At 45.1% G+C, this 18512-nt stretch overlaps 1 protein-coding gene across 4 annotated transcripts in view; it reads right to left on the bottom strand.

Moving 5' to 3' along the window:
• KCND1 (potassium voltage-gated channel subfamily D member 1) overlaps nucleotides 1-18512 on the bottom strand; it is a 500895-nt gene that overhangs the window by 359581 nt on the left and 122802 nt on the right. The window lies entirely within an intron of this gene.

The following is an 18512-nucleotide window of genomic DNA, read 5'->3' as shown; positions in this document are numbered from 1 at the left end:
GAGCTGTCAAAGGATTTCAGGGACAAGATTGTAGACCTACACAAGGCTGGAAATGGGCTACAAGACCATTGCCAAGCAGCTTGGTGAGAAGGTGACAACAGTTGGCACAATTATTCGCAAATGGAAGAAACACAATAGAACTGTCAATCTCCCTCAGCCTGGGGCTTCATGCAAGATCACCTCGCGGAGTTGCAATGATCATGAGAACGGTGAGGAATCAGCCCAGAACTACACGGGAGGATCTTGTCAATGATCTCAAGGAAGCTGGGACCATAGTCACCAAGAAAACAATTGGTAACACACCACGCCGTAAAGGACTGAAATCCTGCAGTGCCCGCAAGGTCCCCCTGCTCAAGAAAGCACATATACATGCCCGTCTGAAGTTTGCCAATGAACATCTGAATGATTCAGAACAACTGGGTGAAAGTGTTGTGGTCAGATGAGACCAAAATGGAGCTCTTTGGCATCAACTCAACTTGCCGTGTTTGGAGGAGGAGGAATGCTGCCTATGACTCCAAGAACACCATCCCCACCATCAAACATGGAGGTGGAAACATTATGCTTTGGGGGTGTTTTTCTGCGAAGGGGACAGGACAACTTCACCGCATCAAAGGGACGATGGATGGGGCCATGTACCGTCCAATCTTTGGTGAGAACCTCCTTCCCTCAGCCAGGGCATTGAAAATGGGTCGTAGATGGGTATTTCAGCATGACAATGACCCAAAACACACAGCCAAGGCAACAAAGGAGTGGCTCAAGAAGAAGCACATTAAGGTCCTGGAGTGGCCTTGCCAGTCTCCAGACCTTAATCCCATAGAAAATCTGTGGAGGGAGCTGAAGGTTCGAGTTGCCAAACGTCAGCCTCGAAACCTTAATGACTTGGAGAAGATCTGGAAAGAGGAGTGGGACAAAATCCCTTCTGAGATGTGTGCAAACCTGGTGGCCAACTACAAGAAACGTCTGACCTCTGTGATTGCCAACAAGGGTTTTGCCACCGAGTATTAAGTCATGTTTTGCAGAGGGGTCAAATACTTATTTCCCTCATTAAAATGCCAATCAATTTATAACATTTTTGACATGCGTTTTTCCGGATTTTTTTGTTGTTATTCTGTCTCTCACTGTCCAAATAAACCTACCATTAAAATTATATACTGATCATTTCTTAGTCAATGGGCAAACGTACACAATCAGCAGGGGATCAAATACTTTTTCCCCCTCACTGTACGTGCTTGAGTTTATTGTTTACCTTATTTTTTCCCTTCTACGTGGTGACTTTACCGAAAGAACCAAGAATATGAATCCCTGCAGTCACGAATGCTTTCAATCGAAATTTAAAATAAATACAATTGAGTTGGCATGGAAAAAAAAACCAGCACGGCACGTAGGTTTAGTGTGACTGCTCGCCGGATGGAGGGAATGCAGAACGGCAGGTTTCTCTCTGCAGCTAATTACGAGCAAACGCAGGGCTTAATGAAAGCTGCCGTGGAGTGTGAAGGTGAACACACCGATTACGGCTTCTACCCCCTGTAGCGCACATTCAACCACCCCCTTTGTAACCCAGCCACTCTCCATCCCCGAAATGCTTTGGAGCTGGAGCAAGCGCATTATTGCACTGAGTAATGAAAACCGTCGCACAGACACGGAGAAGCGCATAAGAGACACGGGGGCACACCGGGGTGGGACGAGCGGAGGGGGGGGGGGGCGCAGAGGTGCTCACAAAACCCAAGTGGAGGAGGAACTGTACGAGCGCCCTCCCATCCAAAGCGGTTCAAAGTTCTGTTGATACGCCTCGGTGTACACCAGTGACTAACACTGTCGCCAAAACAGCGCCTTTGAAAGAAAAGAACCTTCCACGAGACTGGATCGAAGCTCCTCTCTCAAAAGCTCCCGGTGCAAACTAAGCCTGCCCTGATTTGTCTTTTTGTTGGTTGCCATCCCTTCGCTTTAATTACGGCCACTGGGGTCCAAACGCAACGCCCGTTCATTCAGGCGCTTCATATCGCTAACAAGTCGCCGTCGTATCTTTCCGTGCATTGGCGTCGAGACCACGTGCACCGAGGCTGATGGCCGGTCCTGCTCCAAGGCGAACCTCTGCCGTTCTTGACAATGAATTGGGACCGTTGGATGGGAACGCACGGTGACAATTGTGCAACCAGCCGTTGGCTTCCCGATGAACGCCGAGAGCATGGAGCCAGTCCAATACCGGTGCCGTCACAACATTGCTGATGCCAAACATTCATCTTGATGGCCTGTTGGCAATATATATGAGACTCGAACTTAGGGCCTAAGCAGTGCTGGCTCAGTGGTTTTATAGGGGCATTAAGTCTCCCCCCATCCACACAGCCACTTCCCCTTCATAATTCCTCATAATAGCTCAGCCTAATGGACAGTATTGGGCAGTTGACTTTTAATGCAGTAATTTCTCAGTGAAAGTACTTGGGCATGACAGTGTCGTGTAGTGGTTAGCCTAGCAGCAACGTACAGCAAACCTGCCATGTAAGAAAAGCGACTACGACCAGGAAGCGCCACAATGACGGTTGGTGGACCTGTCAATATGATAAACTGCCAGGGTTTTGCGGTTAGATTCTCAACACCTCCAAAGCGTATTGCCGCTGCTGGAGTGGATTTTCAACAACAATGTGCCAAGTTGATAGCGCAAACTCTGACATGCAATCCCACATGCCACCGAACGCAGCACCTCCGCCGATTAGCACGGTTGGCTATGTGCGGTGCGAAAGAAGTTCGGCACACATACACACACACACGTACATAACAAAACGCAGCTACATTAAAATGTTGGGCAGCTGTAGCAAACGCAGACGAGTGATGTCAGTTCTCACAGCTGCCCAGCTGGGTCTCCTTGAAGTTACGACCGACTACGGCCATTCACCACGAATAGGGACACGAATGATCTTGTGATGTCGTCGTTCGCAAGCGGTGGTTCTACTGCATGCCGCTACCATGGCTCAAGTCTTGAAAAAAAATGTGTCAGCCTTCCTGGTCCACTTCACTCATTCCTGTCCTGTAACATGCTTTTTTCGTGTCCACACCACACAATCCTTCACTCCAAATTGGTCTCTCCTCATTCGAAGTCAAGAAAATTAAAACAAAATTAATGAAAAACTGGCCGATGCAGTGGTTCGGGATTGAGGTGCCAGTGCAATAATTACACGCGAATGGAAAAATCAGTGTTACAAGCAACTTAAACATCCTCCTGCCGCGCGCCCCGATCTTATGAATATGTAACATTCATCAAGGCACAATGCGTGTCATTCTAAGCCAAAGGACATAGGATGGGTGTTTAATCACAAAAATGAAAATGTACATTAGCACATTGTTAACCGATGCACGCAGAACAAACAGGCGTAAATCTTCATGAATAAAGACGTGAATTTTGTCCCAGTAGCTCAAGTTGACGGCGTTGCAAATTTTTGCAATAAAAAAGCAACAATTGTCCATCACTTCACCGTGAGAGAATTGTACGGCTATGGCAGTTATTGCCTTTTAAATATTTCAGTATGCAATTGAGAATCTTTAAAAACTTTCCTCACGTGAATGAAATGGGCTGCATTATTTACACGTTTACCGTGTACAATGAAAGATTACTTTAAAGATTGTTTATTCTCAGAGTAAGCACCTTCAGAGAAATGAACGCGCTTTGTTTGCGTGTCAGCTGGTGTAATGTTGCAATTGGCGTGGTCGTGCTCGCGTGAAGTTGTTTACCAATTCGCCAGCTTTGAGTCTGAAAGTGCTCATTATTTTTGTCCTGCCCATAATAAAACTCGCTAACTTAATTTTATTGGCATCACGAAGTTTGGGAGCATGGAATTGTTATAAATTTATTCTGAGAGGCAACCATATTGTTGGTGGGTAAGAGTTATAATGGAACATTCATTTAAAATGGACACAATAGTGAATGAAATTTACTTGTTTAAAAAATATGCTCATGGCAAAGGGCTGCATACAACCATTTACTCCCACAATGCACTGCACGGCTAACATGCCCCAGAAATAAATGTTCCCGCCTTATAAAGGTTTAATTTAAATCTCTTGCTATTCCACAAAGGTATACGCAATTTGAACGGGGAAGTGGGAGAGGCCTATACAAGTCAGCTATTTTTTTCTCACAGGAACAGAAATTACAACGTCCCATCTGCACATCGCTTTAGATCCCAGCCATCTTTGCACACGCCGGTCTTGCATCTCGCTTTAGAAAGAACATTTGAAGTGTGCCGGAGACAATGCATTTTAATATTTGGGGGAAATGGCACCTGCATTCAAGTGTGGTATCAAACATGATGAAATAATCCCTCGTGCCCGATATCCGAGGCTAAGTCGTGTTGAGCCTGGCCAGTGCTTGGACTGGCGACCACAATGCACTGCAGGCGTAGCTCCTGCAAGCCAACGAAACCCATTGTTGCACTGTGCACTTCCAAAATCTATGCTTTCAACCTTCACCAAAACACACTGACCAGCGTGGTGAAGTATGGTCAAATAAACCATCACAGTCCATGCGGTATGGGGAGCAGTGGCTTGACAGAGGACTATACACGTACACACACAAATTGCGTCGTATTCTTTGTAGGATTACTTAATCCCATTATTAGCAGCCATGATCAAGCCACTGCTGAAGGGTCCCTAGATCCACTGTCATCTCTCAGGACTCCGAAATGCAATCATCCACCCAAAGCACCCGATTTTGCAAAACGAACAAATTAAATACCACCATCGCCTCCGCGGACGTCTGCATCACTCAATATGTAAACGATTGCTCTTTGAGGATTGTGCTGCGCATCGTTTGCGAGTAAGAGCACCAGAGTTGCCGAAAACACAAAAAGGAGGCGGCGTGACCGAGCTCGAGGTGGCTGGGGATTAAGTGCCACAATGAGACAGCAATGAAGGACACTTGCCTGGAGCAATTTGCACAACTCCTAATTACTAACAAGAACTCACAGTGCCCCCCACGGAACAGTACACGTGTGACATACTAATCATGCAACTTAGGGATAAGTCATGATTCTGCTTTACCTGTGTACTTGATTCCAGAAACCTCGAAACCTGATAGAAAGAAATACAAATTCTAGTGGAAGAAGGCTGAATGGCTGTTTTTCATTCCTGCATATCCAGGGTAAAAAAAAGACTGATATGCAGCGATAACCACACATCAAAAATGGTCTACGCATGTATTGTGAAACTTTTTTTAATGGTCAGGATAGCATCACCGAGTCTTTTTTTCAGGAAGGTACTTCTTGGGCATGTGGCCAAATATTACCCGTTAGTATTTTTGGTGTTAGCAAGAAACAATTTTACGACAGAAAAAAACACCTAAAAAAATCTGAAACCAGATCACAATCCTATTTGCGGTCATGCCTCCTACAGGCATATTGTGACGACATTGAAGGAGGTTCTTTCACATTGGCTCCATCTGTGTATGTTCCAGCAACTCTGCCTTCAAACACCCAACCATAAATCACATCAGGGTGAACGTCGCTTTCAAAGCATTGGCACAATTTACAGCAAATGCGGCGAGTTTAATTGTAAGGAAGTATTAGGAAACGCACAATATGGCCGGGCGCTCCGGGCGCACGCTATAGCATCGTGCTGCCACCGAGCGTTCAAGAAACACTCCGCCAACCATTTCACTTTGGAGACTCTTGGTTGGGGCTCAATGTAATCGAGCCAATCCGGGCGTTCAGCTGCTGTGGCTGTAAACACGTCAGCCCACGCCGTGTGCGCTATACGGCTCTGCGTTTCATTGCCACGGCAAGGGGGATGATAAAAAAAAATGAGCTACAATGTGCAGTGTCCTTGCTGCCGAAGTGCTCAATTAGCGCCGCCGCGATCCATGCCACGCCACCAGCGGACGCCGCGCAGCGCGATGTCTTCAGCGAGAATTTATGCCGCGACAATGGATTCGAGCTGCCTTGCCGCTTCACCGGCGATGAAGCGGCAAGGCAGCTCGGGAATGGACGCTGCAGCTACGTGGCGTGTTAAGCACAGTTAGTCGGGGGGGGGTGGGGGGAAATGTTATGACATCAACCGCTGTGCATTTGTGCATTCTCGTTCTACGGTAAAAGAAAAAAAACACATTCTTATGAACAACACCACCGTCAAAAGCCTCCATAAAAGTAACCTCCAAAGTCGGACGTCACTCTGACGAGCATCGGGCAGTACTGAGCCAGTGGTGAAAATTCCACGTTATCGCGTACAACCTGGGGACAAGTCGCTCCGCAAGGTGAGCGCTGTTGGCTTCCTGGTGAAAGTTGAACATGTTTCAACCCAATGAAGATGATGGGCTGAGTCAAACAGCGACTGGGATTTCAACTAACGAGCATCTGATTTGTCTTTTGGGCACAAGAGTCCAGAAAGGCCAACCAGCAGCATGGATGCCACCAAGCCCGTTTACAAATTGATTTATAGCTTAAGCCACGTGGTAATCTTCGTGGCCAGTGGTGTTGGTGCAGGCAGCATAACATTGCTTCCTTGGTACTGTTCGATCTCACACCTGACCTTCAAAGGAAAAAAACGTAACACTATCCCACTTCCCCCTTGGTCACCGAACTTTGGATAGTCACTCCAATGGCTGTGCCTGCCACCTGCCCTTCTCCATGCTGCACGCATGCCCCACCCATCGTGGCGTTAGATTAACAGGGTTATATCCGCAACATTTTTCGAAGTGCACGACGCCTCCTGAAGATGTTGAAAATCCCGTGCCATTATCTTTAATGAGAGCAGAGCCGTGCGTGATACTGCAAGAGGCCACACTTCCAAAACTTAAATATTTAACATTTCCTAAGTCAAATAACCCAGGTCTGACTTCATACGCAAAGTAATATTTGTGAATTGGATTTCAGTTAAATAATATGAATTGTATCTTACATGTGTCTGACACCAAGTAAAACAAAGAGCTCATTCTATCATAACAAGCTGTAGTGCACACGCAAAGAGAGATGTGCGCTGGCAAATATTCGATCATCTGCATTGTGGGTATGCCAACATTTGTCCATTATAACGCGAAAATCACCTCATGGCAGACTTCATAATAAAGGTTTTTGGGTGTGATCACGTTAGTATAAATGTTTCGCAACCCTCCACCACCCGACACGGCCAATCAGTCAACTATGTGTCACGTTAACAAAACGCCGATTAGTTACTTCTTCAGCCCACCGGTGTGTTTGAAGAGTGAATCCACAACATTTAGAATTTGATGTTGATTTGAAGCTTTCGTGACTGCAGGAATTCATACTCTTTGATTCTTTCGGTAAAGTCACGCAGATAAAAAAAATAACCAATAAATCACGACGTTTCGATCGCGACACAAGCATTCGTCTTCAGGTGAAAAAATACCATAGGCGGAGTGCTGAGGCAGGAAGAAATGTAGCGAGAGAGCTATTGCAGACAAAGGTTATATAGGTTTGAGGTGGGTAAGTGGGCCGGGGCTATAAATGGAATTTGCAAGTAAATGTAAAATCGCAGAGCTAGGTATCCCTCAGCTGATCCGAGGGAGGGGGGAGGGAGGGGAGGGGGAGGGGCTGCCGTAACGGGCGAGAGGGTGGGGGTGAAATTCAGAGAGGGAACAGGGTGAGAGAGACAAAGAAAAAATATCAAACTTAGCAAACTTAGAAATGTAATGCAACTCAGAGAGTCGGCCAACTTCAAGCGAGAAGATAGATGCACATTTTTGCAATCTTTGGAAGGACGTTGATCAACCAGGTAAAGTGTTCACTGTTGTGTTGCGATCGAAACATCGTGATCTACGAGATATTTTTTTTTTATATCTACGTGACTTTACCGAAATAACCAAAGAGTATTTATAATTTGAGTATGACGTTTCGCTGATAATTACATCCAGCATCTTTGGGCAACTTGCCAGAATAGTCTAACTATATTCTAACTATTCTGGCAAATCGCCCGAAGATGCTGGATGTAATTACCAGCGAAACGGCGTACTACTCAAATTCTAAATGTTGTGGATTCACTCTTCAAACACACCGGTGGGCTGAAGAAATAATTAATTGGCGTTTTAACGCGACACATTTTTGACTGATTGGCCGTGTCGGGTGGTGGAGGGTTGCGACACATTTATAATAACGCGATGTAACCTAAAAACCTTTTCTAATGAATAATACTGCTCGCGAAAACCCGCTACGTGTTATCATGGCATACTGTTCGCATGTTCCACCCCCCCCCCCCCACCGGTGACACACGTCTCACACATGGGTCATTCTATCCCCAAATCAGCACTCTCATATTAGTATGTAAAAATTAATCGGCATTTTTTCGGCATCGGAACACAGCACTAAAAATTATAGATAAACCCGTGACAATTGAATGCCACGATGTTATCTCTGTCCGTCACATGTGCCGTATTATCGGGCTTAATTGAATGCGGCGCGTTATCGGAGAGTGTGTGGTAATCGTCCCATTCGTGCAACATTTGTCTTTGTCCATGTAAATACAGTATCCATGACAACAAAAGCGAGTAATATTTTTTCCATTTAGCCTTAAAAATAAAAATGCACACAAGTGAACAGAGGAATAAACGTGTGACGGAGTTGTTGTGGGACTACAGACGATGAAACAATACGGAGAGATCTTCAAATGAAACTACAAATGCGTTTCGACGAACACGCAACATGGCCACATTCAAGCTCTTTCTTCGTCTGTGAAACTTCAGCGGGCATATTTCACGTACAAGCTTCCCCGATTGTCGAAATTTTCCACCGTATAATGGAGTCATTTCTTTTTTACTTCTCTTTTACTCTTAGCATTGCATTATTTGCTGCACCGATCGTAATGCTTTACACAATAACACAGAAGCATGCTATTTGCAAATTGCACATTTCCACTTGGAGAACGTGCTGGGTTTTTTTCTTCCCCACTCTACGGGTTGTTTAGCTCTTCACTCGATAAGACGGCGCCAATGAGGATTTATAGGATCACCATGCTCTAACATTTATTTGTGAATTACAACAGCATATCCTCAGCCCATTATGTTGCTTACCCCTCGTTAAATAAATTGAAGTAAATGCCCTCAAGTCCCAGTCAGGGATTTACTCAGCATATCAAATCTCTAGAGGTAGACCACATTGAGTACCACTTTGTTTGAAGTCTTATCTAAAGACTGGTTCCCATCATAATAATGTAGACTATCCACCACTGGCCCAGGACCAACTCTTACAATACGCTGCAATGTGAACATTTCCCAAAGCCGTGTCTCAGCCAGGGGAACACCAAAATTGAGTCACCAGTCTAGACTTGCGAACGGGTTAATAAATTGTGTCTACAGGTGTGCAGAAAAAAAAGCAGCCTCAATTGAGTATCAAATTCCAAGATATCTTGAGTTGCCAAGTAGAAGATATGATGTACTTTAATTTGTATTAAGCCCAAAGTTAAAAAGGACTTTGAACGGCGAGAAAAGTTGATACTCTTCAAACTTGATTTGATACTCTTCCTCACCTTGAATGTACGACCCACGGCAAAAATTAATAAATGGATACAATTTCCTCAACCCCTGAATTACCACAAGACTCCCTTCATGCGTCCGTATGCTGGCCTGTATTTTGGTCTACTGGAAGTGACGTTTCAAGACACAAGGTGGCTGTTGTGCATTCCTGCATCACACCAATTGGCAGCACACCTTCTACAAAACAAGCACGCCCGAGCTATAAGGCTATATATACTGTCGATGCCTTCATTCTAAATGATACTACTCAATAGAATTTACAGCTCTCAATCCACTGATGGATGACCGCTGAATAGGGTCAATCATGGGGGTTGTTTGAACAAGCTGATCAGTGTGGGTTGGTGGAGTGTTGTATATATAGGCCTTTTTTTCCATTTTTGTTTTTTGATATTAATAAGGATTTTGCCAATATATACTTTTTTCAATCGTGGTTACACTTGGGGCAAAAGGGGGTGATACAGCCCCCTTCCCTCACACACAACAGGCCGCCGGAGATAGGCCATAAAAAGTAATAAACCAAAACCAGAGGAAAAGGGGGGAAAATTATTAATGAGACTCAAGGGGAACTCTACAGGACTTCAAATACCCCTTTTTTGAGAGCACAGACAACCAGGCGCCACTCACAGGTGAATTCTAAAATAATTTCCCCTTTCGTTACTATTAATACAACGGTTAAAGTTCAGATCTTAGCAACAAATGAGTCGACATCATAGACTGTCCACACACTCACTACAATAAAAAAAAACCGGACTACAATCTACATAGCGGGTTATTACTTCTCATACATAATATTAATACTAATGTTATTCATCTTAAATTATATCACATCTTGCCATTTACGTGACCTTACAAAAACCAAGGAATATGAATTTCAACCGTCAAGAAACTTACCTCTAAAACTCAGGACATCAAAAAAAATGACTATAGTATAACAGCACCGATCCCCGGATAGAGACGGGGGGACGAAATTAATAAACCCTAGGAAATGCGTGGTGATGACAATGTTAAATCACAAATCTTAGGAAACATAAACCAAATAATATTTATGCAGTATTAAACCGAGGGTTATCGAGAAGGGATGAGGCGAAATAGGTCAAACTTATACAACCAAGATAAACTGTGTTCCATAGGAAAAGAGCCGCCCAACCATCTTTGTCTTCCCGCAGCACGGGATAGCAAGGAACGTAACACCCAGAGCGAGGGAAATTACTATTTTTATTGCCGGATGGGGGCATCTGTGTCCCACGGATGAAAAGATCGCTTAATAAATGACACACACACACGTACAGCCCCCCCCCCCCCCACAACACAGAGCGAGATCAAAGTAAGTTCCAGTCCTTTGTGAGAGGGCGAGCGGAGTAAGGAATTTTTGGCATAAAAAGAGACAAAAACCAAGATTGAACGCAGCTACCAGCGGCAGAAGACGGCGACCATCAGCTACCGAAGATGACCAGCTAGCCACCGACGCAGAAGAGGAGTCCACAACTGATCCAGGATGGCGAGGCTCGCCGGAGTAGTGACATGCTACGCCGTGAGAATTCAGCGCCATCAGAAGAAGTATCGCTCGAAAATCATTCCGCTCTGGGCATCGACTCACAACAGCCACTGCAGTTCGAGCTAAGCTGACGAGAATTCCAGCATCATCCGTCAGAGAGGGCGTAAAGCGCCAAACAGTCGACCAAGCCTGCCATCAACGAACGAAAGCGTCGTTCATCGCCAGAGAGCCGGAGCAGGAGAGAGCGTGCAGCAGCGCCACCAGCGCCACCAAGCAAGGGTGTCAGCTGCCAGCGGACGAGCTGCGGGTGCTACCTGTCGACGGGATCATCGCGCACCGACGGTGAGCATCGTGCCAACTCTTCCAACCGGCTGTGGACCAAACTCCGGCCGCCCGTGTGAAAGAAGGAGAACCCAGCTATCCGTACGATACGCACACCGCCACGCATTACAACGCATCACCTGGCGTCTGCTTGACGCAAAGAATTGATCAAGAACGTATCCACACTCAACACATACACGAATCATTCATAAGAAGACTAATCATAAAGTGCATGAACCATCAGCTGGCCGTGAAGGCATCGCGGCTCATCGAGTGATAAGAATACGTCGTTTACATTAATATATTTTTTCTTCTTATTTTGTTTTATGTGATTTTACTTCCAATTGCATAAATTACCAATAGATGAATCGATACATACTAAACTTTTGAAACCTTCGTCACGAATCTACACGCTCACAGAGAGACTATCGTGTTAAACCTGTTTCTTTATCATATAACCTTGTCCACGAATTAATTAAAACGTAGCCAAAGATAAGAATCTCCCGTAGGAGGGCACGCACCCCGTCGCACACCCTTATTTCAAGACATATCGTTAATTATATAAACTTGCTGATGAATCTATTGACGTATACTTCTGCCTTTTATAATAATTTGCTTTTACTGCCTTTCGTATGAATATCGTCGCATGAATTTTTATTCCTATTTGCCGTATATGCTCGTGTTACTCTGAGGAAGTAATCAATTGTTCTGTTACCCAGTTAACAAACGTGATCATTGAGGGTTAAATGTATGGATCAATGAGGGGAACATCTCCTCGAGTACTGTGTTGACAATTTCAAGCATAAGAATTCGCATTTTAGAGTGTTAAGGTTTTGTTTAGAATTAAAATTGCTTAACACAGAAGTGTTTGAGTGTTTCTTTCCTGAGTTCATGCTTAATAATCTTAATTATAAGAACTGTATCCTGCGGTGAGATTTGAATTTGGAGACCTGACATAACACTAATACATAATCAGTAAATGTTAAAGCGAGAATAATTGTATTATACTGATCGATAATACGAACCTAGACAACGAAGCCGAGCTTAATCTGGCATACTTACATCACACCTGCATAACTTCATACGATTAATTGTCTTATCCCGATTGATGATACGACTCTGGCTGGGCAACGAAGCTAAGCCTAATTATCATAACTGCCCTCATTGACATAAATTAAAAAGATTAGCATAATTTATGTGCATAATTACATAAATTAACATAATTTCGGATGATTATGCATTTGTATAACTTTTTATTTAATTTTTATTATTTTCATCAAATTTTCAAGACCCGGCATATACAACAGGAGATAGGACCTGGGATCAGTTCAGATATCACTTGTCACTGATGCTAGCCGTGGCCAGGAATCGAACCTGGCTGGCCGGCTTCTAACTGCTGCAATCACCACTTCCAGGCAATGATCTAAATGTTCTGGCAAAAAAATCAAACAAAGGGCTTTGCTGGTGGGTGGGTGGCCGACTGAGCTTGGGTTGGTCGGATCATGCCGATTCCATCGCGTGCAATGAAAATTCTCAAATTGCTGCGTGGCAGAGAGGTCAGCTCGTGGCAGTACACCAAGTAATGTGTTGACCTTTCAGTACAGATCGTTTCAAATGTTATCTTCTCAATGCGTCGGTGTTCCATGGTTAAAACATATCATGGAGAAACAGTAGTTTTCAAAGAAATTGGCGGAACAGAAAAATACAGGACTCTAACAACGAACCAGCCTTGAGACTCGGCAGGCTCTCCTGGATAGCAAGGTATTCGTTTCAAAGGTTACACCCTCAACGGATGCAAGGATGTCCATACAAAACAATTCCATGGGAAAATTCTACCCCACGTATTTCAACAGGCAGGAGGCAAAAATAAAGAGCACGTTGTCCCGAGTACGCCCTCATTGACCCTTGTGAAATACATTCGAGCTGGTTGAATGAAAAAAAAAGGCGAAAACGGCGTAACACTGCAGTGTGCTCAAAGGCAATAAATCTACCCATTCCTTGATGGGTTAGTCATTAAGCCCATGACATCGACCTCTCACGCCTTCCTCAGAGCGAAAAAATTCACCGGGCATTGGGAGCGGCCGGAAGGAGGTCGCCGCGAGAACACGAGACGTTGTTTTCCGCGGAATTCGCGAGCCCTCGAGCGCTCACGACGGGCAATTGTCACGGGCACCTTGGCCACTCCGAGTAGCACGGCCCCCCCGTCCAGCAAAACGTGGCCAGCGCGAGCGATAGTTGCACGCTGTGATGCGAGCGGGGTGACGTCTTTCCAAGCATCCGCTCCCATCGGCTCCTGTTGCCTGCCTACGCCGAACCAAGAGGGGCGGCCATTAACGCTCTGTCTCGAGAAATCAGCGGAGTGCCCGGGGTACGGCAGGCGGGGGACGTGCCATTGTGGCATGGCACTGCATGTTAAGGAGCACCGTGTCGCGCGACTCAAGGGAGGCTCGAGGCTAGGGCGGATTGACCACAACGTACCCGCTTTAAATCCAGGGAAAGCCTCGACGAATCTCGAGGACACTTTTCAGAAGGAACCCCCCTCCCCCCACCCACCACCCGCATGCATTGTTCGCTTTTTGGATAAATTCCCTGAGTATTGTGTTCGTCAGATGACCCTGGGGGAAACCCCATCATAGCGGGGGGGGGGGGGGAACACGATGCTCAAACATCTGTTCAGATAGGTTGGCGACCCTGCTTGGCTCTTACCGATATGCGCCGGCCATCTCGCACAGCCCCGCGAGGTGGCCAGGTGACGTGTACCAAAGAGGGCGAGGATAGAATATTTAAGGATTGTGGTCGCCGCATTTCAGCTTCGGTTTACTCGATGATAGAATGGACATGGCCGATGCACTGACGCGGCAACAACGCTCGCTTCCTGGGTTAAGCGGCAATTATTTACGTGGGCTAGTTCGTGTTGTGTTGACACGTGTAAACCACCAACCACCAGGTTAAGCTTCAGTACATTAGGCACAAGTCTAGCTGAACAACTGCTTACATCCAAAATAATACGTCCGAGAAATTGCAAGGCTAATTATCTGACGGAACGGCCGAGCTTAGTTACCAGATAGTCACAATGCAGTGGGCGACTAAAGCAGTGGTAGATCGTGCCACGTCACGCAATGTTATAACTACGCGGTTAAATGGCACCATGATTCGCGTGTAATTAAACCCACAACCTGAAGGTTATTCATTTGAATTCTGGTCAGGGTCAACTCAAAAGAGGTTGAATCCCAAAATCCAGGGTCAATAAAATCAACACCAATCGATAGACGGTCACTAGTGGCCATCATGCGATGGAAATGTGGAAATTTTGGTGGCACCAATAAGTTAATTTAGTCATTTAACCTAACAACAATTGTAAGCAAATACTTTGTTGTGGCCGATTGCCTGTGGTCCCTTGAAGCAAACGACAGTCGTCACATTATGCCTCCTGAAGGCAGGAAACCCCACCCCCCCCATGAGCCACGAGGCTGCTGGTGCCGATATTACCAAGCCCTGCCCATTACCTCCTGTTCAGCGGCACAGATGGGAGCAGTGCCAAAACTTCCTCCCAACCTCCTACCACCCACCCCACTATTTTATCGGATTAGTTGAGTAATCAAACCGATAATTGGAAGAGTAATCGATTACTTGAGCGATCTAATAGCCCGACCGCTCGTGAAATTTGCACCGTCGACTCCGGGGGGGGGGGGGGGGGGGGGGCATTGAATTTGTGCCACCCCACTGGTCATGTGAGTGGCGAGACAGTTTTACTGACGACGCACAGAATCTACACACACGTTGATGCAAGACGGCACACCGTAACTTGCATTATGCATGGGGGTCTTTGTGAACGGGACACAGAGCAGAGCAGAAGCTTGCGCCGGTGTGGCTATTTTAAGCCTCGATCATGTGCACATATCGTGCGCGCTTTTTCAATGTGCTTTGCGGGCATGCGTTTGATTTTGCTGCGGCTACTGTGGGGGCCAGCGAGTGACTTCGCGTCGGCTTTAGGTGCATATTGAGTGCCTATGTGAGCGCATTATCATCATTACGCGTTTCTTTGGATTCCGAAGTGTGCTCAAACAACAGTGGGGTTTTGGGCCCTCGTTTAGAACGGCAAGCACCACAACCGTCTTTACTCAAACGCCCCAAACGTGAATATTGCATGACCACGTACAAACTTGCAAAAGACAACTCGTCGACAAGACACGTCATGATCAAATGAGACTCCTTGCATAACCAAGTATAACCAAGTATACACACATACAGGAGAGGTAGGTGCTCTGATTTACGTCCTGTTGCACGCTATGTTGCATAAGAGGGTTCAGAATGTGAGAAAGTGCCCGTATGTGTGACCATTCATCCATACATTGTACCAACTGCTTCATCACCCACGTTTACTGACCAGCATGCTGAAGTATTGTCAAACAGCCCCCATAGCTGACAGTGTGGGGAGACCTTAATCCAGCAGAGGATTGACAAACAGTTGTAAATTGATAAAATTTTGCTACCAGTTAATAGTTTTATACACAATAATTTAATACTTAACTGATAAGTATATTGAAATAATAGTTTGGCAATGTTCATCGCTCATCTCTTTTGGTATTCCTAAACATGGAGTTGGAATTCCACATTTCCATGGCGGAGGTCAGTCTCGTCATAGAGTGATGATTATAGAGATCCTATTAAAATAATGTTATTAGCTTTGGAGAAATTATGGGCCAAGTAAGCCGCTGACTTGGATTAAATTCTTGACCTTCCAGTTGTGAGACAGACTCTGCCACTGCACCACCCAGAGAGAAAACTACATTAAAAACAAATAAGTATTCATCCAAATAATAACCACGGGTTGTCTAAAACAATACTCTTTTGATTATAGTGTACTTTTCGTAAGATGTTAAAGTGCACAACATGTCAAAAGTAATTTTTAGGACTAAACGAGCGTTGGGTGGTGCTTTTCCTTCACAGAAATGTGTTTGCCAGTGGCAAACGTTACAAATTCCTATAGTTTAGGCTCGTTCACTGATAATGCAACTGTTGTCAACATCTTACAAAATAGTCTGGATAATGCAAATTGCAGCCACTCCACAGGGTTTATAAAGCTGCTGCTGCTGATGATGATGATAGTGCACAGTTGTATCTGGTTGGTGTATGAACTCGGGTTTTACCGACTCGGAGGCCTGCTGCAATTTCTGAAAGTGATCTGGTTACATATAGGGCAAACAGTATTTAATGCCTGAAAATCTCTACAAAAAAAGTACTCGCGGTTACTATTAATATCATTAAATAGTAAATATCGCTACATTATATATAGACGTACCATTAGCCAGTTTTAACATTAATTTCCCCCTTTTTTGCAAATGCCTTTTTTCTCTTTAGTCAAGGAATTAAGAAAATGAACAGCTGCAAAGGACAAAAGGGCAACCGCTAAAGCCAATGCTGGCTCCACTAATTATTCAATGTCATCGAATGCCAGTTCTCTGACACATCCGATGCACACAGAGACATACACACTGTTGGCATCCACTCGGTAAACTTCCTGTGCTCTTGGGATCTCAGAACATTAGAACAACAAACCGACTACATCAACAGCCAGGTGTGTATCCTTGCCCACCGGTATAGTGTGATTGGGAAAGGCCCCCGGTGCAAGAAATGCAACGTGGCTCCAGGGCCAGATCAAGGTTCTTGTAGGGCTAGGCCCTAGGCACCTCTGTTCCGGAGGCCTTCAGTGATAATTCTCTACAGTCGGTACTGATGCTACCCCATGTCACTACTACTGCCCCTGTCACTATGCTTGTTTCACGCCTTCTTCGTCCAGCCGCTGGACAGATGTCGTTACTGATACGTTCATTATTTAGCCTGTGCCCTAATTCAATGGGAGCGCACTGTGTGTCGCAGATAAGCAGATTTCATTTGATATTGACAAAAAAGAAGGTACGCCTAAAAATATTATAAGATATTTTTTTTAATACAAAAATACATGGTCATTTTTTTTTCGTAGGCCCTTTAGTTTTGTATTGGATCATGTGGCCCTGCATGGCTCCCTAACCATCTCCCCCTGCCCCACCTCCCACCCGAATGTCGCCCAGCACCCGGGTCTCTCTGGCTGATGCTTCCTCAGAGCAGTTGCACCGCCTACACACTCTGTACCCCCCCCCGCACCGCTTACTATTCTCTCTTCCCTTCGGCGGCCCAAAAGAATTCGCACATTTACATGGTGGTGATGAGTGTACGATTAAGACAACCACCTTTGACTTCCATTAGAACCACTTATTTTAAATAAGCCTTCAATGAGTGATAGGTTGAGTCGACTCCTATATGGCAACTGAACTCGAGACCGTCAGATTGAGAGGTCAATATTTTGCCACAGCCCCACAAGGTCAGGTTGTTTACATCTCATGTTATACAAAACTGTATGAACCTGGGAGTTCCATTCCCAACCACAACTAACATCAGCGGCAAGCGGTATCTGAATGAGTCCCCCCCCCCCAAACCCCTATCTTTATAAACCTTCACTGACCAGCATGATGAAGTATGGTCAAACAACCCCCGTGATCGATTTGGCAGGAGGCCTTCATTCAGCAGTGATACAGCTGTAAATTAGTATTACTCCTATTATCCTGTATGCTAAGAGCTAATTATTACTTGGCTCAATAACTGCTTTACCTGGGACTATGTCTTCAGCACTGCTATTGAGCAGAACGCCAATTGCATGTGGTCAATGATGTGGCATCGAGCTCACAGTCTCTGCAAATGGAGACGAGAGGGTTTCCAAGTAACCACTTGGCCCAGTGGTAAATTTCGAGAGTGCATCGCCGTCAGGGTCTCTGCAGACTCTTGGAGCCTCCCAACCCAAGATGTTCCCGATCATGGGAATTAACTTTCTGGAGCTGTGTGAATTGGATCAAAATTGTACTGAAATTGTGCAAAACAGACTTTTAGTTTGTATTATTTTTTACGGTGACTTTATGTAAAGAAAAATTATATACAGGTTTAACAAACATATTATATAAACCGGACACCACAACATTTATTTGTACATATCGGTATCATATTTATATAAACTGAAAAACTATTATAACTAAACTATTTCTTTTATTTTACCAAATAAGGTCCACCGAGTTTTACAGTTCTTTTTCAGAAGTAATCTGGCCACAAATGATAGCTCAAGGAAGTGGCTTATCACGTGGAAATTTATAGCAGCCAAATACTCTGAACTGTATTGATTCTAAATGGAGGGGAGAGACG

This window comes from Petromyzon marinus, chromosome 30 (genome assembly GCF_048934315.1).
Source record: "Petromyzon marinus isolate PM22_M1 ecotype Great Lakes invasive population chromosome 30, UKy_Petmar_22M1.pri1.0, whole genome shotgun sequence".
Taxonomy (NCBI): Eukaryota; Metazoa; Chordata; class Hyperoartia; order Petromyzontiformes; family Petromyzontidae; genus Petromyzon; species Petromyzon marinus.
Note: the sequence above shows the minus strand (reverse complement) of the source record. Positions and strands in the feature narration are given on the sequence as shown.